The sequence below is a fragment of the Rhincodon typus genome, chromosome 7, assembly GCF_021869965.1.
Source record: "Rhincodon typus isolate 14 chromosome 7, sRhiTyp1.1, whole genome shotgun sequence".
Classification (NCBI taxonomy): Eukaryota; Metazoa; Chordata; class Chondrichthyes; order Orectolobiformes; family Rhincodontidae; genus Rhincodon; species Rhincodon typus.
Window position 1 is genome coordinate 71,500,299 of NC_063338.1, and position 24,416 is coordinate 71,524,714.

At 40.9% G+C, this 24,416-nt stretch overlaps 1 protein-coding gene across 1 annotated transcript in view; it reads right to left on the reverse strand.

Annotated features, from left to right (window-relative positions):
* The window catches only part of LOC109911043 (low-density lipoprotein receptor-related protein 1-like), a 1,753,343-nt gene that overhangs the window by 583,823 nt on the left and 1,145,104 nt on the right, over positions 1-24,416 (reverse strand). The gene's annotated exons all lie outside the window — the stretch shown is intronic.

Genomic DNA, 24,416 nt, shown 5'->3' on the forward strand with positions numbered 1-24,416 from the left:
AGTTAACATACTTAAAATGACCAGCATATCAAGAAGTTTCTATCACTTGATATGTAAGGTGTGCTCAGTGTTTTGTGGCTGATGTTGTTTATATAAGTGTTCGTTACAACAAGAATTCATATTTACAAAATCAAACATATGTAAGTAAGGTAGAAAAGCTGTGAATTCATGGATATTCCAGAATCCCTTTAAAATACTGGAGCAGCATTTCAGCAACGCTTTCCATGGATATGGAGTTATACAGCACAGAAACAAACTCTTCAGTCCAACTCATACGTGCTGACCAGACATCCCAATCTGACTTGATCCAATTTGCCAGCATTTTGGCCCAAATCTTTCTAAACCCTTCCAATTCACACACCCATCCAGATGCCTTTTAAACGTTCTAATTGTACCAGCCTCCACCACTTCCTCTGGCAGCTCATTCCATACATGCACCACCCTCTGCATGAAAAAGTTACCCCTCAGGTCCTTTCTAAATCTTTTGCCTTTCACCTTAAACCTATTCGCTCTGGTTTTAGATTCCCCCATCCTAGGAAAACAACTTTGGCTATTCACCCTATCCATGCCCCTCATGATTTTATAAAGCTCTGTAAAGGTCACCCCTCAACATCCGATGCTCCAGGGGAAAAACGCTCCAGCCTTTTCAGCCTCTCCCTATAACTCAAATTCTTCAGTACCAGCAACATCGTTGGAAATCTTTTCTGTGCCCTGCCAAGCTTAACAACATCTTTCCTGCAGAAAGGCAACCAGAATTGTGTGCATTATTCTAAATGTTGTGTAACTCTTATGCTACACATTAACAGTTAAACAAATTATCATTTAATTTAAGGAACCAACAAAGAGATCTGTAATTATAAGTCATGTTTTCAAAAGTCTCAAGGTGCTTGCATCTGATTTTAAATGTATTCACTTCATGATATTGGAAATTCATGCATGCAAATTATCATAAATAGCAATGTAATAATGTGCAGATGATTTGTTTTTATATTGGTCAAAACAGTGTCACAGTATTCTTATATCCCATTGAGTGCAGGACAGATCTTGGTTTTACATCTTATCTATGGACAGCATCTCTTAGACTACATCACTCTTTCAGTTCTGCAATAGAGCATTGGTTTGTGTTGAGTGCTACTTTGAAGCCACCACTAATGGAGTGATAATAATTATACCTCTGAGTCAGAAGCGTCAGGTTTAAATCCAAGCCCAGATAGCCTTGGTCAGCCAAGAATAAACAGTTAGGTCATAGAGTCACAGAGATGTACAGCATGGAAACAGACCCTTCAGTCCAACCTGTCCATGTTGACCAGATATCCTAAATTAATCTGGTCCCATTTGCCAACATTTGGCCCATATCCCTCTAACCCTTCTTATTCATATACCCATGCAGATGCCTTCTAAATGTTGTAATTGTACCAGCCTCCACCACTTCCTCCGTAGGTCCCTTTTATATCTTTTATATCTTTCCCCTCTCATCTTAAACCTGTGCCCTGTAGTTGTGGACTTCTCTACCCTGGAGAAAAGACCTTGGCTATTTACCTTATCCATGTCGTTCATGTTTTTATAAACCTCTATAAAGGTCACCACTCAACCTCCGACACTCCGTGGAAAATAGTCCCAGTGTATTCAGCCTCTCCCTATAGCTCAAACCCTCCAATCCTGGCAGCATCTTTGTAAATCTTTTCTGAACCCTTTCAAGTTTCACAACACCTTTCCTATTGCAGGGAGACCAGAATTTAATGCAGCATTCCAAAAGTAGCTTAACCAAAGTTCTGTACAACTACAATATGACATTCCAACTCCTGTACTCAATGCAATGACCAATGAAGGCAAGCATGCCAAATGCCTTCTTTACTATCTTGTCTACCTGTGGATCCACCTTCAAGGAATTATGAAACTGCACCCCAAGGTCTCTCTGTTCAGCAACGCTCCCCAAGACTTTATCATTAATTTTATAAGTCCTGCCTTCATTTGCCTTACAAAAATGCAACACCTCACAATTTTCTAAAGTAAATTCCATCTGCATCTCCTTGGTCCATTGGCCCATCTAATCAAGATCCCGTTGTACTCTTAGGTAACCTTTGTCACAGTTACCACATTACTAATTTTGGTATCATATGCAAGCTTACTAACCATCCCTCCCATGTTCATATCCAAGTAAGTGACAAAAAACAGTGGACCCAGCACCAATCCTTGCAACACACTGCTGGTCACAGGCCTCCAGTCCAAAAAGTAACCCTCCACCCCTACCCTCTGTCTTCTACCTGCAACCTAATTTTGTATCCAAATGACAAGCTCGTCCTGTATTCTGTATAATCTAGCCTTGCTAACTAGTCTACACCTGGAACCTTGTCAAACACCTTGCTGAAGTCCATGTAGACAATCACTCTGCCTTCATCAATCTTCTTTGCCACTTCTTCAAAAAACTCAATCAAATTGGTGAGACATGATTTCCTATGCACATAGCCATGTTAAGTATTCCTAATCAGTCCTTGCCTTTCCAAATACATGAAACCTGTCCCACAAAATCCCGCCCAACAACTAACCCACCACTGATGTCAGGTTCACCAGCCTATAGTTCTCTGGCTTTTCCTTACCACCCTTCGAAAATAATGGCACCACATTAGCCAAACCTCCCATCTCGTAGCACCTCATCTGTGTCTATCGATAACAAAAATATCTCAGCAAAGGGCCCAGCAATCACTTTCATAACTTTCCAGAAGTTCTGGGGTATACCTGATCAGGTACTGGGGGAATTATCCACCCTTATGCATTTTAAGACATCCAGGACCTCCTCCTGTGTAATATGGACATATCTCAAGATATTACTATTTATTTCTCCAAGCTCTCTAACTTCCACGTCCTTCTCCGCTGTAAAAACTGATGCAAGATACTCTAAGCATGGATTAGATGCCAGGGAAATGGGGAAGGTATTTTTATCCCTTGGGCACTCCCCTACCACATTCTAAAGAGCAGGTTGGCTACTTTTGCCTCAGTTAATGGCCATGTGGAAGAAGATTCTCCAAGATGAAAACAATGAAGAAGACAACAGAAAATCACCTCAACCTACTCTATGTGGCTCAACAATCTTGTGTGCCTTGAATAAGCACCTGGCCTTGGGCAGAACACAATGAGGGATGGGTTATTTTAAAACTTTTAGGAAAAGAATCCATGCCAGGCACAATTTTGATGAATATTCAAGTAATTTCAGAAATATTTCTCCAACTAAAATCCTTTATACATTATTTTCAAAGTAAATTTTGCAGAAGAATGCCAATGGTTAGGTTGTCCTTTATGTTGAAATATTTGTAACTATTTGAAAAGTTTATTAAGTATTAGTTGCTGATATAACCTGTTTTCTCATTTTTAAACACTGCAAAACAATTCAATTTCAGTTAAATACACAGCCTACATTTTCTATAATGGCTGTTCAAAAGTCTCTGGCTGCTAATAAAATTAGTGGCAACATAACAAAAACCTGAAGCTGTTCTGACTTGAAATTACAATTTACGCTTTGAAAACATTTGGTTAGAGCACATTGTTCTTCAATGAATCCATTTGAAGCACCATTCATCTGACGTTCTTTTAAAAGAATAAGCAAACATTTGACATTTACAATTATGTGGTCTCTTTACACATTCTACTGGCCTCAGCCAGTCCCTGCTAATTGCACATCCCTCAACTAACATAGCAGAGGTCAGCATCATTTGCATCTTATACACATCACCAATAGCACCTTGCATTTTTCAAGTGCCTTCAATTGGGACATTTTAAAAATGTGCTTCATAGAAGGAAACAGTAATGAATTGTTCATTATTTTAAACCACATTTCCAATGTACCTCTGAGTCATAATGCAATTTAATGGTGTAATATTTATGGGATGTTCTAGCTTTAAGAAATAATGGTTATTATGTGCCTAAAACACATTATTAATCCTGACTAAATGTGGATTCTTAACAAACATTTCAGACTGGAGATCAACAACCACTGTTACTGACTGTCTCACAGCAGCTTCCAAGCTCTTGACCAGTTGCACATAGAATGACAAGGGTTGCAGATGCATGGAAATACCACCAAGTCACACAAGCCATCCCAACTAGTAACAATGTCGCCATTCCTTCTCTATTGCTGGGTCAAAATCCTGAAGCCGTCTTCCTAGCACTGTAGGTGTCCCTACGCCCCAAGAGTTGTAGTGGTTCAAAAGGCAACTCATCATTATCTTTTCCAGGACAATTAAGGACAGGCAATAAACACTGGTCTAACCAATGATGTCAATGTCACATGAATAAATGTAAAAACAATTGCTATGAAAATAGATTTGCTGTGCAGGACAGTGTTTGTTTAAACAGTATTTTATTAAAAGTATCTTCTTGAGTTCATGGAATGCACAACAGGACTTACATGCAAAACTTCAATAGGTTTAATCATTGTTTATTTGATTACTTGATTGTCTATGCTTTATTGCAATAGCCCTTGGATGGATCATTCTAGATTGTTATTCAACGAGATACATGCAGTCAGTTTGTTGTCAGTGAATATGCAAAAGGTTCTCCAAACCCTGCAGGATTCTGAAGCAATATGGTAAAGAGGGACATAGCATAACAAAGAGACTTATTGGGTCACCTTGCATACATGCTTTGTTGAATTTACTAAAAGCACTACAGCTGAAATTGAATGACTGGAATGACGAGCCAGGTGGGAAAATGTGGTGAAACTGAAAAAAAAACTTTCAACAGAGATGAGAATCTCACTTGTGAGTGGTAAGAGGCCCATGTGGATGCATCAGTAGCTCATTCTTACTCATTCTCACCTAATTTATCTGAAGTGTGCTATTCTCCTGCACGGCAGACCGAAAATGAACAGCAATAATTCCCAACACGGAAGTCAGAGTGGGTACCTGGAGGTTCCAGCTTATCACTTGCTCCTCTCGGTTCCATCTTGGACTTCGGTCCCCAAAATCTCAGGGCAAGTTCCATGGGTAACGATCACCTCTAACTGACCCTAACTATGGAAGTTGGCATCAGCCATGCACCAGCCTCACCACAATTTATGGTAGATCTTGGAATACAGTTCTCCACCTCAATGCTATTCTGTGGAGCTCACCAACATCTTTCATTGAAATGCTGCAGGTCGCTCTGCACATAGGGTCAGGCATCCATCTGCTTCATCAGAACAGCATGCAACTCTGCTCTTTGCTTACTTTCTTAGCTCTCACTCACTTAATGCCTACTTAGATGCTTTCAAAATTTCTGCATTAACTTGCCTGCCCTGCCTTTCTGTCCTTTGCCACCTCATTTAGAACCTACAAGCTTGTAATATTTCTGTCTTGCCTTGCCTTTCTTAGTACAGACACAAAGCTAGATAGCTTGCTTTTTTGTTAGCAAAGATCAGTTGAGGGAATGCACATGTTACTGCATAGCATCATGCAACATCAATGTCACACCGATAGCATGTGCCTGCAGCTTATGTGGCAAATACCCTGAAAAGACTTCAACGAAATGGCCATACCTTGAAGTCAAGTCAAGGGGCCTGTTATCAGTCAAGGACAACATGTGACCTCAGGCATGTGGACGTAGTCTGCAGCTTGGGCAGTCAGGGTCAGAGGTTCTGTATCCTTACAGTTTGGAGAGTGGGCCATAGCCTGTCCTGCAGGTTCACTGCAATTATCTGGGGATTCATGGTAGGTCCATCAGGGATCCACACAGAGATCAATCAGCACTGTTGACATTAGTCAGAGTCAGCCTTCCAAGTCAGACAGGGGGCAGTTCATGGCCAGTCCTATGGGTTTGTTTACTGAAATTCAAAATGGATTATCAGGGACCACCACTGTGGTAGGGAAATATGTGATGCCAACTGGGGGGATTGAAGGCAGCATGCTGAAATGCAGAGAAGACAATAATTGTGACAACTCAACATAAGGGTCAGAGATGATGGAGCTTTAGAGGACATTGGTTACTGTAGTGGTTGGGGATTATTGGTGGTCACTACCACCCTGGATTTGACAGAGTTGAGGGAAAGGGACTGTACATTATGATAGTTGACATAGCTAAGCTGAAGGCCTGCCGCTCAAGGGATAATGTTGGGAGATGAAGACTTAAAGAGTTGGATGGGATTGTGTGGAAGTTCAGAGCTGTTGGAGTTAATAAGATGTGCAAGGAAGAAAGAAACTGAAAGGTCTGGAGGCGAGAGTCACTAAGATTAACAGGATAAACCTGTGACTTACTCTACAAAGCATGACCTATAATGACTTGCATCCTCACACAAATTTTGAATGAGCAATGTAAATTAAAAGTAGATGGCACAACACTTGTAAGTTTCACCTGTCTGAGCATGCAAGGTTTACTTGTGAGCCATGGGAGATTCTTCAAAGTCAATTATATTGATTACATATTTACACAGAGTAAAGATACCTATAATAACAATACGCTGCATGTGAAATGCATGCAGTGTCTAACTATGATGTATGGAAATCCTGGTCACAGGCAAGCTTGATTATGCAATTAGTCATTACAAATTCATAATAGTCATCTCTGTAAAACATAAGTAAGCACAGACCATCTCAAAAGTGGCATCTGTGGGCCACAATTCACAAAGGCAAGACGAGGTCACATAGGCTGCACAAGGACACAGACCCGATTTCCTCTCATCTTGAACTGTAAACATTTGCCAAAACACGCTTATATGCAATGGTGCCTTTCTTGGCTGATGCAAAGGGGTGGGAATGGGGAGAAAGGCTTTATTAATCTTACCACACTCACAAGCTCCTACTCTATTCTATTGAATGGCATGCCTTCTGCTGCATATATCAGAATAAGCTCCACAATGCATAAGCATTCCATGGCCTTCCTTACTAAACTCCTTTGTGTCCCATTGTATCAAAGACTATCCTAAAATGTTATTTGTGCATGATGGGAGTGTTGACTGCTCACATTACTAATATTTGTTTCTAATATCCCCCACACAGACTAATTGAAACTGTGATCAATGGATCCAGCCACAGGAGTTATTCCCACTCTGGTTGCAGTGCAACAAAAGTGCAAAGAAATCAAAGAAAAACAAATACGCTAGCAAACCCAACACACGCAACTATCTCCAGCATCTGCTGAACTGCTTCCACATGAACGAACCACAGCTGTAGGATGCAGCCAGGTAGTAGGCTATACCAATATAATTGGCTTCCCTCAGGAGCAGGGTGCTAGAGGCTGTATGAACATTGTGTTGAGAGGGTCATATCACGATGCAGCTGAATTCATGAGCAGAAAACTTTCCATTCCTTCAATTTAGAAGTCATTTGAGATTATTGGTTTCACATCTTAGAATGATGCCTTGGAAGCTGCCACAGTTCCTGTATCCTTGAAGACACAAAGGTTCCTGGTTCATTTCAAAAGCTGAATGCCTTACAAGAATGGTTACTGGGAGACAAAAGATACACTCTCCACCATGACTGGTGATGTTATTGTCCAAACTACTGACTGAGAGCAAGCACAGATAAAATGTAGCTCATTCTTCCACCAGGGCCATCAGAGAACAGACGATAGGGGTCCTGAAAGGTGAGATCCTGATATTTAAATTAGTCTTGGGGCGGGGGACGAGGTGCTTTGTTCTGCAGTCTGGAGAGAATGTGCCATATAATCCTCGCATGCAATGCTCTGCACATCTGGAACAAGCAAAGAGGGCATGTGATGGATGAAGAAGAGTTGGGAGAGTGACAGCAGTCTTCTCCTGAGGTGGATGAGGACAATAAGTAGTAGGAACATCACCTTCACCATGATAGGGCAATGTAGCATCAGGAAGCTGAGGAGAAACCGGACAGAATTTAACCAATAGCTGCTTCCAATAGACATGAATTGGATGATCATTGGCTGCAAATTAGTTGCTGCTCAAAAGGAAAGCAGTCTGAAATTTCTCAGAAGCAAATATAGCTTTTTCCATTTGTTTTTTATTTGCATTTCTTTTTGTACAATTAAAGGTTCATATTTTCATCTGTGTGAAGGCTTTCTGACATGTGACGCTCCCCCACTGAACATTGACAAGATGTCATGCCATACTCGGTGTTAGGGAAAGAGTTGCAGGCTCTTACAGAAGGCTCAAACATTATATACTGTGAAAAATAGGTGGCCTCTGTTTATTTTCTGGTAGCTGCAGTTATAATGACAGTTGAACATACAGGTGATGATGTAAAGTTGCAATACATTTACAAGCTTCTAATTCTAGTGGTGTCACTCATGCTGATGTTTCCTCAGAAACTGTTTGTTTTTGTTTCCCTCGGGCTGTGCACACAATGATGAGCTATTCGTGTCTGGTTGAGATTGACCTGGAGCATAGCCAAGCTTTAACTATGATGCGTCTAACTGAAATCTCAGCGTGCTTCTGCTGCTGGTGACAACGGCACCAAAGAGACATGGTACATATATAACAAAGTAAACAGCAGAGAATTGTGTGAGCTAAGTCATTTGTGCTCACAGAGATGAATTCTCCATGAAACTTCCAACATTAGTATTTAAAGACATTCATATTAAAGATTTTTTTGTAAGAATCAGACCAATGTGTCTCACCTTGTCATCTGATATTTATTAAGTAAAAAAGTCATGTCGTGAGAAAGATTTTCTATAAACTACGTTATGAAACTATTTGCACTTATGGATCTTAAACAGGAGATTTCATTTCGTGAGTATCAACTTGTGCAATTTATGTCACTTTACGGACCTGTGAAAACTGGTAACTGGTTATGTCCAAAGATTTTTTTTTTATTTTTCTGGATTTTTGACTGTGGACTGAAATAGAAAAGAACTGGTTGAAAATCTGAGACAACAAGATGCAGAGCTGGATGAACACAGCAGGCCAAGCAACATCATAGGAGCAGGAAGGCTGACGTTTCGGGCCTGATGAAGGGTCTAGGCCTGAAACGTCAGCCTCTCTGCTCCTATGATGCTGCTTGGCCTGCTGTGTTCATCCAGCTCTGCACCTTGTTGTCTCAGATTCTCCAGCATCTGCAGTTCCTACTATCTCTGGTTGAAAATCTGGTTGTGGATGGGATTGCTGCACATTTTTAAAGGAAGTTTCCCAACATGCTTTTAAGTGCTACTTTTTCTAGCAGTGGGAGATTCTAGTTGAAGATGAGGTGAAACAGGCAAGGGGTATATAAAAATGGAAATTCCACGGGCAACAAGCAGCTTATTGATTTTGGGAAATACTCAATTGTTACCAATGACAAAGGCCTTCTGCCTGCCAACAGATATGTGGTTGGTTCCCAGATAGATGAACAGCAAGTGGGTATGAATGTTTGGATCAAAAGACATCAGACCTCTAAGAAGGAAGGTGCTTTCCTCTCAAGAAAACACCTCAAGTCCGGCTTATTTCCCACATCATGTGGCTTTTAACCAATAATTCAGAGCCTTTATAAGTTGTGAGCCTGTCGCCCTGTGCCTCTTGTAAGCGAGTGTACCTGAAGAAGGAAGAAGTAGCAGGTCCTGACAAGCCGATAAAAGGATCATTTCTGCAAATCTTCTGGACAAGAATGAGAGAGTTTCCTTCTAGTTTTTCCATCCAACCTGACTCTATCTGTATGCATAGTGGGAGTTTGGTAGGGGCCTTACTGTTTTAACTAATAGAGTTAACTATCTGCCAACTGTTCATAATTGCTCGCCTATAGCTAGAATCTATGTATTTGTAATAAATAGTAATTCTTAAGTACAGAAACCTGGTCAATACATTCTGTCAACCTGGATTTAAAGATGGATATTTTTGCATACTTTTATAAAATCTTTAACTTTTATGCCAATTTTGGGAACAGAAGGTCTTGATTTCCAGCATGTTACCCCAGTGAGGTGTATTAATGTGCTCCAACAAATTTGAAAGTCCTTGTTGCCACCTGAACATTAATCTATAGCACTCAAAACAATTGTTACTTCTGTTTGTTTTATCTAAATTGTCAATAGCCTTTTTTTTCCACAGTTTTTTGACATTTTTCTTGTATATACTAGAAAATCCTGTGAAATTCTCCTGAAATATTGCTAAAACTCTCAAATTTGTAACTGGATCTTTTGCATGTCTTTTGTAAATGCATTTGCTCTTTAACTGGTGATAAAACATTTTCAGTTTCAATGAAATAGGCACAATTGCTGCAAGGTGGTGAAAATCACTATTACTTAGATGGCTAAACCTCACGATGGTCCAACTGCAAATTCAGGCCCCACAATTAGCAGAGAACATAATCAGAACAGGACATATAATCACAATTTATTAATTAACTCTTCTTCCAGCAGCAATGGGAAAGGGGAAGTAGATAATGTATTGTCTCTGAAAACAGTTTACCTTACACAGTAGTAAAATCTACTGTAGTACATTTGTAACATACAGTAGTACATTTTACTGTAATAAAATGAAACATTCTTTGCAGCAATTTAACTAACAAATCTAAATTATTGATCATTTTCCGATTCCAGACTGCTGAGCCCTCAGTGCCATTTTGTAATTAGTTGTTGCAGCATTAATTCCACAAAGTTGATCTTTCCATTGACTTTGATATGAAGTAGGATTGAAATAATTAGGTGTTCATTTCTAATGGCAGGAGTCTCTTGAGCAGTGAAAAATTCACAACCATTGATGTGTCATGGAGTGCCTACTACCTTATGTTATTCTCACTGTAGTGTTCTGGAATTTCTGCTCTGTTGGGCTATTACTGCAAATCTTTAAGCCAATTGTCCAATTAACATATAATGAATATACACTACAGAAACATGCATTATTATATTATTATCTCACATTTATATTATTTCCAATAAATAGAACACATTCACTCCTCAACTGCTAAAACACTATTCATCTGACATATAGAGGGATTAAATAATTTATGAGCACTAAATCATAGTTAATAATGCACTTCCTATTTCAGTCCACAGTCAGTAACTTTTTTTGATATTCTGGATGTGAAAATGAACCAGAGAGTGAATCCTCTTTAATAGATGAGCTTCATTAAGGTGCAAAGTATCCATAAAATGTAAATAGTGGGTGTGTAAAATATTCCTTCTCCTTCATGTTTACTTGCATTTCAAGCTAACATCTAGTGGCATATTTGGGACACAAGTTGACATTCCAAACTTGTGTGCTGTGAGAACATTTTGGCTCATGTTGTATTAAACTGAAGTACTGCTGATTTCAGGTCTGTCACTGGTTAAAATGGCTGCAATTTGAACAAATAAATTTAAAGTATTCCATGTGGATCAATTTGACATAACATCAACATTTATTGATTAAAGTTTGAATCTTTTCCTGACAGGACAATGGTATACAAATGTTAGATATCGCTAACGATGACATGAAGTTTGTGCATTTATAGTTTTGTACCAGATGCAAACTCAGTCAGTAACAGAGATAGAAATAGAGAATATTCATTAGAAAATATAGTTAGCTAAGCATTCTGCGGAGGTTTCCAAACAGAAAAAAAATGGTATTCCCATTCAAAGTTATGGCAAAGGAGTGGAAGATTTCAGGAACAGAATTCTAGAAATGCCACTTAACTAAGTTGCACGTATTAAGAGTATGGGGATTTGTCTCAATTTTAGCAGTTGAACTTGAGCCATTTGTTACAATGAATTAAATATACAATAACAGCAAATTATTTGCTCCTAAAAATAAAAATAAATTAGATCAACACACTTGCTGGAAGCTATTTGTTACCAACTTAATTTTAACATACATAAATTAACACATCTATGTCACATCCATATTTATTGCAACTGGTGCACAAACCTCTTTCCAACATTTTATCCAATTATTGTTTGGAAAATAAATTGGTTCCAATAAATAGCAGCACAAAAATCACTTACAATTAATTCATCTTAATTATTGATTCAAAGACCCTGTTCCTTTGATCTGAATATTAACGATTCAGCTTCATTAAGTATATTAAATTGAACTTGTTTATACACTTTAGTTCCCAGACCATCTTCAAGCTACCTGCCAGCAAGCCAATGGACTGGATGCTGTTCTCAGCATGTACTAATGAGTTCCTGGTGGTTAATCAGCCAATTTGCTCCAAGTGCATTTTGGGTTATTGCAGGAATCAGAACCAATGGATTAAAACATTTTACAATTTAAATTTCACAGTGGCATTTACTGGAGCTACTAGAGCTATTATTTAACAAACACAGAGAACTCTGGAGAACCTCAGCAGTTCTGACAGAATCTGCAGGTAGAGAAACAGAACAAATGTTTTGAGTCTAGTACAACTATCAGAAACAAAAAGAGTTGGAAAATTATTTTTTATACTTCTGTCAGAGATGGAGAAAGAGCAAGGGTGCAGATACTAGAGAGGCCCAGCCCTAAAGACAAAGGTGTTGTTAACACTGGTGAAAGAGGGAAAAAAATGCAAATTAAGTATGAATGAAGGTGTGAAAGGGTGAGAAAAGGTCCTTTGCAAAGAAAACAGGACACAAACAGTTCAAAGCTGTGGGAGAAAGAGAGAATGTAAGAAAAATGAAGAACAGACATATTGTGGCCATTTTCGGAAGTTATAAAATTCCGTGTTGAACCCCAAGACTATTAAGTGCCTAATCAGAAAATTAGGTGTTGTCCCTCAAGCTTGCATTGTGCTCCATTGGAACATTGTTACATGCCCAGGACAGAAATGTTAGGATGAAAGGAAGATGGTTTAAGCCTTTTGTCTTTGCCAGGGAGGTTAACACCCAGATAAATGCACCACCCTTATCTTGAGGTTTGAAAACAAGATCAGGGTTAGAGTGAGGGATTGAAGTTCAGCAAATTCAAAGAGAGATAGGTTAGAGTAGGTGAGGGTAGGCAGAGAAATTAAGGCAGCTAATGTCCTGTCAGTAAAAACCAAAAGAAATGCAGATGCTGTAAATCAGGAACTAAAACAAAGTTGCTGGAAAAGCTCAGCAGGTCTGGCAGCATTTGTGAAAGAAAAAATCAGAGTTAACGTTCCGGGTCTGGTGACCCTTCCTCAGGACTGGCTGCCGACATGACATTCACACACATTGAAGACGGGTCACCGGACCCGGAACGTTAACTCTGATTTTTTCTTCACAGATACTGCCAGACCTGCTGAGCTTTTCCTGCTCCTTCTGTTTCTGTTCTCGATGAACAGACTCTGCATGCTAATGGCCAGAAGGAGGAAGAGAATGACATATTTAATTCTACATTCTGTCGTCTGTCTGTTAACCAAACATTACTCCATGCCAGCACATTTCCTCATATCTCATAAACTTTAATGTTTCTAACCAATCTCCTGTACAGAAGACCTCTGTATGACACCCTCCATGAGACAGCAATGAAGGGCAGCGAATCAGAGGGCAGCTGAGAGTTATCACAGCAGAATTCTGGGAGACATCGCCACAGTCATCATGATTATACAGCAGGTCAGAGAGAATCTGGTGTCAAGGTACAGTTATGACTGGCTCTGAGGCTCAGAGTGGAAGAATGCAGTCAGACAGAGCGATACTGATAAGAGACTCTGTGGCTACAGAAGAGACACCAGGATGGTGTGTTGCCTCCTGGATGCCAGGGTCAAGGATGTTTCTGAGTGGTTGCAGAACGTTCTGAGGTGGGAAGGTGAACAGCCAGAGGTCATTGTACACAAATGACATAGGTAGGCAAAGGAATGGGATCCTGCAACATGAGTACATGGAGTTAGGTAAGAAGTTAAAAAGCAGGACCTCAAGCGTCGTGATCTCTGGATTACTCCCAGTGCCACGTGCCAGTAAGGGTAGAAATAGAAAGATAGACCAGATGAATGTGTGACTGAGGAATTTATGTAGGGGGCAGGGTTTTCAGTTCCTGGATTATTAGTCTTAATCATAGTCATAGAGTCATACAGCATGGAAACAGACCCTTTGGTCCAACCAGTCCATGCTGACCATGTTTCCAAACTAAACTAGTCCCACCTGCCTGCGTTTGGCTCATATCCCTCCAAACCTTACTCATCCAAATATCTTTTAAATGTTGTAACTGTACCTGCATCTACCTTTTTCCCTAGCAGTTCACTCCACACACAAACCACTCTGTGTAAAACAAGTTACCCCTCATGTTCTCTCACTTTAAAAATATGCCCCCAGTTTTGTACTCCCCCACCCTAGGGAAAAGACCCTTTTCATTCACCTTATTTATGCCCTCATGATTTTATAAACCTCTATATGGTCACCTTCAACCTCCTGCGCTCCAGTGAGAAAAGTGTCAGCCTATCCAGCCTATTTTTATAAGTCAAACTCTCCATTCCCGGCAATATTCTACTAAATCTCTTCTGAACCCTGTCCAATTTAATATCCTTTCTAAAGCAGGGTGACCAGAACTGCACACTGCAAAAGTAGCCTCACCAACGTCCTGTACAACCTCAGCGTGACATCCCAACTATACTCAAAAGGTCTGAGCAATGAAGACAGGGGTGCTAAACACCTTCTTATCCACCCTGTCTACCTATGATGCAAATTTCAAACAATTATGTACTTGAACCCCTAGGTCTCTCTGTTCTACAACTCTACCCAGGGCCCTACCATTAATTATATAAGTCCTGCGTTTGTTTGTCCTAGCAAAATACAATACCTCACATTTATTCAAATTAAACTCCATTTGCTAATCTTCAGCCCATTAACCCAATTGATCAAGGTCTCTTTGTAATCCTAGATAACTGTCTTCACTCTCCACTATATCACCAATTTTGATGACATCTGCAAACTAACTAACCATACCTCCTATATTCTCATCCAAATCATTTATATAAATGACAAACAAATGTGGACCCAGTACCGATTCCTGTGGAACACCATTGGTCACAGGCCTCCAGTCCAAAAAACCCTCTACCAATACCCTCTGTCTTCCACTATAAGGCCAATTTTGTATCTAATTGGCAAATTGACCCTGAATCCCATGCGATCTAAACAAAAACAGAAATTGCTGGAAAAGTTCAGTAGGTCCAGCAGCTTGTGTGGAGAGATATCAGAGCCAACATTTCAGGTCAAGTGTCTCTTCCTCAGGCCTATGTGATCTAACTTTACTAATTGGTCTACATTAGGATTTCTTCTGGGGTAGAGGTGACTGTACAAGAGGGATGGGTTGCACTTGAATCAGAAGGGGTTCAATATCCTTGCGGCGAGATTTCCTAGTGGTATCCGGGAGGGTTTAAACTAGTTTGGCAGGGGAATAGGACTCTGAATAAGAGAGGGGCCATCAAGAAGTCAGGGGAAAATACATTAGCCATCTAGAGCAAGTTACTATTCAGGATAGCCAGGGGCACAGTAAAGGGAGGGAAAAGACTTTTGGTTTAAAGTGCATTTACTTCAATGCACGAGGACTGACTGGTAAGGCAGATGAGCTCAGAGCATTGATTGGCTCTCGGCACCGGGCTATTATAGCCATAACAGAAACATAGCTGAGAGAAGGGCAGGACTGGCATCTCAATGTTCCAGGATACAGAAGCTATAGGCATGACAGAAGTACAAGTAAGTGAGGAGAGGGAGTTGCCCTTTTGATAAGGGAGGACATTACAACAGTTCTTAGAGAGGATATTCTTAAGAGGTCATCAAATGAGGCCAAGAGATAACAAGGTGTAGAGTTGGATGAACACAGCAGGCCAAGCAGCATCAGAGGAGCAGGAAAGTTGATGTTTTGGGTCTAGACCCTTCTTCAGAAATGGAATCAAATGAGGCCATATGGTTAGAATTTAGAAACAAGTAGGGGATGGTCACTCTGTTGGGGCTGTATTATAGAACCCCCAAATAGCCAGCGAGTACTAGAAGAGCTGATGTGTTGAGAGATTGCAGATACCTGTAGGAATAACAGAGTAGTATTGGTTGGAGATTTTAATTTCCCTTAGTATTCACTGGGCCACCCAGAGTCTAAAAGGCCTGAACGGGTTGAATTGGTCAAATGTGTCCGAGAAAGTTTCCTAAATCAATATGTGGAGGGCCCCACTCGGGAGGGTGCAATGCTGGACCTCCTCTTAGGAAACGAGGTCGGGCAAGTGATTGAAGTGTCAGTCGGAGATCATTTTGCGTCCAGTGACCATAACTCTCTTAGTTTTGAACGTAGTTATGGAAAACGATAGGACAGGTCCACAGATTAAGGTGCAAAGCTGGAGCAGGGCCAATTTTGGGGCCATTCGGCAGAGGTCAATTGGGTGAGTCTGTTTGAAGGGAAAGGAATGACTGGCAAATAGGAGGCTTTTAAAAGTGTGATATCAAGAGTCCAGGGATAGTATGCCCCTGTTAGGGTGAAGGAAAAAGCTGACAGGTTTAGGGATCCCTGGCTGATGAGGGATATTGAGGCTCTCATCAGGGAAAAAGAAAAAGGCATGCATTGGGTTTAAGCTATCAGGCTGAAGTGAAGCCGTCAATGCCTACAAAAAGCGTAGGAGCACACTCAAAAGAGAAATCAGAAGAGCAAAAAGAGGGTGTGAGATTGATCTGGCAGATGAGGTTAAAGATAATCCCAAGAGGTTTTATAGCTATATTAAGAGTGAAAGGGTGGCTAGGGGGAGAGAATAGATCCCTTAAAGATCAGCATGGCCATCTATATGTGGAGCCACAGGAGATGGGGGAGATTTTTAATGAATATTTCTCCTCAGTGTTTATTGAGTAGAGAATCATGGATGCTAAGGAAATAAGGGAAACCTCATACACATGACCAAAGAGGTGGTGTTTGCAGCCTTAAAGTGCAATAAGGTGGACAAATCCTCTGGGCCTGATCAAGTCCATCCTCAGGCATTGTGGGAGGCTAAGGAAGAAATTGCAGAAGCCCTTGCAGAGATTTTTGCTTCATCTTTAGCCACTGGTGAAGTTCTGTAAAACTGGAGGGTGGCTAATGTTGTTCCATTGTTTAAGAAAGGTAGCAAAGACAATCCAGGAAACTACAGGCTAGCGAGCCTGATATCAGTGGTAAGCAAGTTATTGGAGAGGATACTGAGGGACAGGATCAACTACCATTTGGATAGTCAACGTCTGATTAGGGATGGTCAGCATGGATTTGTGCACGGGAAGTCATGTCTGAAAGATCTTTTAGAGTTTTTCGATGAGGTAAACAAGAGGATGGATGAGAGTAGAGCAGTGTGACTTTAGTAAGGCCTTTGACAAGGTCCCACATGGCAGGCTAGTCATGAAGGTTAGATTACTTGGGATCCATGGAAATCTAACTAATTGGATTCAAAATTGGCTCGATGGTAGGAAGCAGAAGGTGATGGTTGAAGGTTGTTTCTTGGACTGTGAGTTGTGGTGTGCCACAGGGTCAGTGCTGGGACCTTTGTTATTTGTTATTTACACAAATGATCTGAATGTGAATGTACATGGCATGATTTGTAAGTTTGTGGATGATACAAAATTAGGAGGTATTGCTGATAGCGAAGAAGGTTATCAAAAATTATAGAGGGATCTTGTTCAGATGAGGACGTGGGCTGAGGATTGGCAAATGCAATTCAATACAGAAAAGTGTGAGGTGTTGCGTTTTGGAAAGCCAAACCAAGGTAGGACTTATACAGTAAACGGTAAGGTCCTGAGTAGCATTGTGGGACAGAGGGGCCTAGGAATACAACCGTGTCACAGGTGGACAGGGTGGTGAAGAAGGCATTTAGCATGCTGGCCTTCATCATTTGAGGCACTGAGTAAAGGAGTTGGGATGTTATGTTACAGATGTATAATTCATTGGTGAGGCTGCACTTGGGTATTGTGTACTGTTTTGATCACCCTGTTATAGGAAAGACATAGTTAAACTGCAAACTGTGTAAAAAAGATTTACAAGGATGTCGCCAGGAATAGTAGGCCTGAGTTATAGGGAGAAGTGACCAGGATTGGACCTTATTCCTTGGAATGTAGGAGAATGAGGGCTGACTTTATTGAGATGTATAAAATCATGAGGGGCATAGATTGCATGTAATTTTTTTTTTCCCATGAATGGGGAATTGAAAACGAGAGGGCATAGGGTTTAAGGTGAGAGGGGATAGATTTAGGAAGGACCTGAGGGGTCACTTCTTCACACAGGGAGTGGTGCGTATCTGGAATGGGCTGCCAGAGAAAGTGGTTGAGGCAGGTAAAATAGTAACATTTAGAAAACATTTGGATGAAAAAGGTTTAGAGGGACCAAATGGACCAAATGCGGGCAATTGGAACTAGCTGAATGAACATCATGGTCAGCATGGACCAGTTTGGGATGAAGGGCCTGTTTCTATGCTGTATTACTTTATGACTCCTATGGGGGATTTTCTCAAATTTCCAAATATACTTCATTCACCTTTGTCAATCATATTGTAACTTCCTTACAAAACTCCAATAGTGTTGTCAAATATGACTTTGCATTCACAAATCCATGCTGATTATGCCCAAACAGCTTCTTATTATTCAATGTCTATTACATCCTTTATAATAGATACCAGCATTTTCTCCACTATTGAGCAAAGCTAACATTTTTCCCTCCTTTCTGAAATAGTGGGGTGACATTTGCTACCTTATAATCTAAAGCCTATAGGATTTTGGAAGACGAATACCAATGCATCATCACCTGTTATCACCCATAGCTATCTCTTTCAACAGTCTGAGATGTTATATATCAGCTCTCGGGGAATTGTCAACCATTAATTGCATTTCTGAAACACAATCTTCTTACTAATACTAAATCCCTTCAATTCCTCTTTCTCGCTACTCTCATGAAATCTGAGAGATTTCTTGCAATTTCCTCAGTTTAGAAGGTACAAAGTAATCATAGAAGCATAGAGTCATAGAGGTCTATGGAAACAGGACCTTCAGTCCAACCTGTCCATATTGTCTGGTTTTCACAATCAACTAGTCCCATTTGCCTGTGCTTGGTCCATATCTCTCCAAATGTATCACATACATGTACCTGTCTGAATATTTGTTAATCATTTAGCTTCTCTGCCCGTTCCATGTTCCCCATTATAATTTCTTCCAACTCTGCCTGCAATGGACCCACATTTGTCTTAGAAAATATTTCCTGTTCACATACCTGTAGAAGATTTTATATTCCTTATTTATGTTCTTCACTATGCCATTCTTTATCAGTTTCTATCCCAAGTTGGTGCACAGTCAGTAGAAGCAGAAGCTAATCACAAGGGGTCAAGTGGACCTACATGCTTTAACCACAATGAAGATGATGGTTCTGGCCATTATCGAAGGCGTAATTGCAAAGCTTTTTGGCAGTGGTGGTGTTGAACCAAAGATGACATTATCTGTCTTGATCCACTTCCTCCTCAGCCCACAATTTCTTCTGATTTAAAGTTGCAGATTATGTAATTGCACCTTCTATTTTCTCTACTTCCTCTCCCATTACCATTGATGTGCTAAGTGTCATAGCATAAGGGACCTGATGCTAGTGTCAGGGCAACAATATTGTAGGTGCCATCTTCCCAGATAGTAAAGTATCACGAGCTCTGCAGAACTCAGATGAGAACTTTGATTGGATAGCCCACAGGAGAAGGCTGTTAGATATACATACCAAAATGTTTAATGTACTGACAGGTCTGTTGGAAAGCCTGTATCTAATGTCAAGCAGCTTGAAGGCATGCAACATGAACATGACAGGGATATTGTTCAGAGCTTGGAGCCCCATCCTTTCTAACATTGAAGTGCTGGTTAAATCCATTGGCATACTTGTGGACACACAGTGATGTAGCATATGGCAGCAAATGTCTTAATTTCCATACCAGTACAAAATTTTCCTGAAGTTTCAGTGCTGCCGTGGATGTTCAGACATAGATTAGACAAGTTCAGCTTGCTGCAATGCAAGGCTAGTGGCTCTGTGAAGTTTGACGGCCTATCCTTACAGGATAGCAACATTTAGACTCACTTGCCTGCCACACTTAGCACTTTCTGGCCCCATCCCTGCCTCTTTGACCTGTTTGTTTCCTCTCCACCTATCCTCTCCTCTATCCATCTTCTATCCGCCTCCCACTCTCTCCCTATTTATTTCAGAACCCCCTTCCCCTCCACCTTTTCTGATGAAGGGTCTAGGTCCGAAACGTCAGCCTTTCTGCTCCTATGATGCTGCTTGGCCTGCTGTGCTCATCCAGCCCTGCACCTTGTTGTCTCGGATTCTCCAGCATCTGTAGTTCCTACTATCTCTAGCACTTTCGCAGTTGTTTGTCAGCCAGAGCAGACTGCTTCTATCTATGCCAAGATTTTTCAGCATGAATGTGTACATATTTTGAGCGTGACAGGCCTTAACATCAAGGCTGCATTCGACCGAGTGTGGCATCAAGGAACCCCAGCAAAACTGGAATGAATGGATATCAGGGGTCAAACTCTCTGGTGGTTGAATTCATACCTGACACATAGGAAGATGGTCGGAGTTATTGGAGATCAATCATCTCAGCTCCAGGACATCTCTGCAGGAGTTTCTCAGTGTAGTGTCCTCAGCCTAATTATCTTTAGCTGTTTTATCAATGACCTTCCCTCCATCATAAGGTCAGAAGTGGGGATGTTCGCTGATGATTGCACAATGTTCAGCATCATTCATGACTCCTCAGATACTGAAGAAGTCATGTTCAAATGCAACAAGATCTGGACAATATCCAGGCTTGGGCTGACAAGTGGCAAGTGACGTTCACGCCACACAGATGCCAGGCTATGACCATCATCAATGATAGACAATTTAACCACCACCCCTTGACATTCGATGGTGTCACCATCACTGAATCCCCCACTATCAACATCCTGGGGGTTATTATTGATGAGAAACTCAACTGGACTCACCATACAAACACAGTGTCTACAAAAGCAGGGCAGAAGCTAGGAATACTGTGGTGAATAACTCACCTCCTGGCTCCTCAAATCCAGTCCACCAACGACAAGGTACAAGTCAGGAGTGTGATGGAATACTCCCCATTTGCCTGGATGAGTGCAGCCCCTACAACATTCAAGAAGCTTGACACCATCCAGGACAAAGCAGCCTGCTTGATTGGCACCACATCCACAAGCATCCACTCCCTCCACCACCATAGTGGAATGTGGACCCAGATTCCCTCCTGATTAATTGTCTAGTCATTATATCACTGAGCCATTGCTTCCCCTATTGGGGCAGTGGTCAACCTAACTGGTCTATAATCTTTTTTTTTCTTTATTTGTTCACGGGATGAAGGCATTGCTGGCTAGGCAGCATTTGTTGCCCATCACTTATTGCTTATAGAGCATAGAGTCAACCACATTGCTGTGGGTCTGGAGTCACATGTGGGCCAGACCAGGTAAGGATGGCAGTTTCCTTCCCTAAAGGATGTTAGTGAACCAGATGGGTTTTTCCGACAATCGACAATGGATTCACGGTCATCATTAGCTTCTTAATTCTAGATATTTTACTGAATTCAAATTCCACCATCTGCCGTGGCAGGATTCGAACCCGGGTCCCCAGAACATTATCTGAGTCTCTGGATTAACAGTCTAGTGGTAATACCACAAGACCCTTGCCTCCCCAGTTAGCTGTAGGTTTTTTAAACATCCCCCCTTTCTAAAATAAATGAGCTACATTGGCAGTTTTACAATCCTCTGGCACTTTACTCAAATGTAAGGTAATTCCTCTGTGCTGAATTTTTTTCTCTATTTAAGTAGAATTTGGTTCCACTGTACTTCTTGCCAAAGTGCACAACCTAACATTTTCCCATTTCATATTTTTTCTGCCAAGATTTTTGCTCACTCACTTAATGTGCCTATATCCCTCTGCAGATTCACTGTGTTATCCTCGCTTTTTTTTTAGTCATTCACAGGATGTGGGCATCACTGGACAGGCAACATTTATTGTCCATCTCTAATTGCCCAGAGGGCAGTTAAGAGTCAACCACATTGCTGTGGGTCTGGAGTCACATGCAGGCCAGACCAGGTAAGGATGGCAGTTTCCTTCCCTAAAGGACATTAGTGAACCAGATGAGTTTTTCCTCAACAATTAGCAACGGATTCAGGTCATCATTAGATTCTTAATTCCAGATAATTATTGAATTCAAATTCCACCATCTGCCATGGCGGGATTCGAACCTACGTCACCAGAATATTGTCTGGGTCTCTGGGTTAGTAGCCCATCGATAATACCATGAGGCTGTCACCTCCCCTGATATCTGCCTTCATACTTATATTTATATCATCTGCAAACTTGATTATAGCACACTCACCTTTCCTTATCCAAGTCATTAATATAATGTGAGCAATTAGATCATAGAAGAATCCCTACAGTGTGAAAACAGTCCCTTTGGCCCAACAAGTCCACACCGACCCTCAAAGCATCCCACCCAGACCCATCCCCCTATAACTGACCTAATCTGCACATCCCTGAACACTACGTGCAATTTAGCATGGCCAATCCATCCAGCACACATATCTTTGGACTGTGGGAGGAAACCAGAGGACCTGGAGTAAACCCACGCAGACACAGGGAGAATGTGCAACCTCCATACAGACAGTCACTTGAGGGTGGAATCGAACCTGGGGCCCTGGTGCTGTGAGGCAGCAGTGTTAACCTCTGAGTCACCATGCCGCCCGAATTGTGGCCCCAGCACTGATCCCTGTGACACTTCACATTACAGGATGCCATCACAAGAATGACTGCTTCATTCTAACTGCCTCTCTTCTATTCATTAGTGTGATGATGCTGTCACTTTAAGAGTTTATTTCGTCTTTTTTTTTTGAAGAGATGTTGTATGGCAGAGGTGATAAACTGGCAACTGGATATGATTTGAGTAAACAGCTTGGGAGTTCTTAGGTTTTTTTTAAGTAGCCTGAATGGTGTAGCTAGCTCTCACAGATCCAGATTTCTGGGTTTTGTCTTTTTTCAATAATATCAGAAGATATTGGGGTCTCAAAAGAGTTGGGAGCTTCAGTGAATGTCTCTTGACAGCTACTCTCTGTGAATCTTCTCTTGATTTTTTTCCTCCTGGTTTGGAGAACTATGTGTGAGAATCTGTGTCTGAATTTTCCTTTTTTGCCAAGGGGTGTGTTATGGGATTTTACTCGATTGGAACAGTTAGTTAGTGATAGTTACTGTATCTATTATTCCATTACATGTCCAATTTGTTGTTATTCTAAATTTCTCTTCCTTTGGTTGTACTTTAACTACAGTTTAAATAAATTGTGTTTTGCTTAATGTCGAATAGTTTGACCTGTCGTATTGCATGAGACACTTTTCATTTGCCTTTAAAATAAGAAAAATGTTAGCACCTTGTCTACCTTTGTGGTTGGTTGGCTCTTGTCTACCTTCTTAAAATATTTTTAAGGGAGTCTGATCTGGTCCATAGCATTAGCTAATCCTATGCTCCTACGAACTCCAAGGGTTCTTGTTGCATAGCCTAATTTTTTTTTAGAATCCCTACAGTATAGAAACAGGCCCTTTGGCCCAATAAGTCCACACTGAACCTCAAAGCATCCCATCCAGCCCCACCCTGCTACAACCCACCTAGTCCACATATTCCTGAACACTCTGGGCAATTTAGCATGGCCAATCCAACTAACATGCACATCTTTGGACTGTGGGAGGAAACTGGAGCATCCAGAGAAAACCCACACAGACACGGGGAGAATGTGCAAACTCCACACAGACAGTCGCCCCAGGGTGGAATTGAACCTGGGTCCCCGGTGCTATGAGGCAGCAGTGTTGACCACTGAGCCACCATGCTGATTAAATGCGTGATAACTTATCAAACAACTTCTGGAAATCCAAATATATGATATCTATTGCTTCCCCTTTACCTATCCTACTTGTTACCTCCTCAAATAATTTGAATAAATTTGTCAGGCAAGTTTTTCCCTTCATGAAGCCATTTTTAAATTATATAATAGCAGATCATTTATGACAGACTCTAACATTTTCCTAATAACAGACATTAAGCTAAGCAACTGTTATTTACCTTTTTTGTCACCTTGCTTTCTTTCTAAATAAAGGTGCTACATTGGCAGTTTTCCAATCCTTTGGCACTTTTCCAGAATCCAAGGACTCTTGGAAGATTAGTACCAGTGCATCCATTATCCCCACAACTATTTCTTTTAGTATTTTAGCATGCATCTCACTAGGTCCAAGTGATCTATTGGTCTTTAGTCTCATCAGTTTACCTATATTCTTCTCTAGTGACAGTTATTGTATTTATTTCCTCTCTTTCTTTAGCCCCTTGATTATTTTGCATTTTGTCCATACCACCTCCTTTCTCAATTTGAAACAAATGTGGAAAGTAGCAAACACTTCAAAAAGTAGAGCAACAAGCCAAGAAATCAATGAGAAATGCTGCAGCCATTAATGATCCCTTTAAGTAGCCATACTGGTGGATGGGCGAGGAAGATGTGGAGTTCTTCCTGCTGCTTACTGTACATTTAGACCCGTGAGGTTAAGAGTTCGTGATAAAAATAGAAGTTGCTGGGAGCTCAGCAGGTCTGTCAGCATCTGTGAAAAAAAAATCAGAGTTACGTTTTGTGTGGTGTCCCTTCCTCAGAAC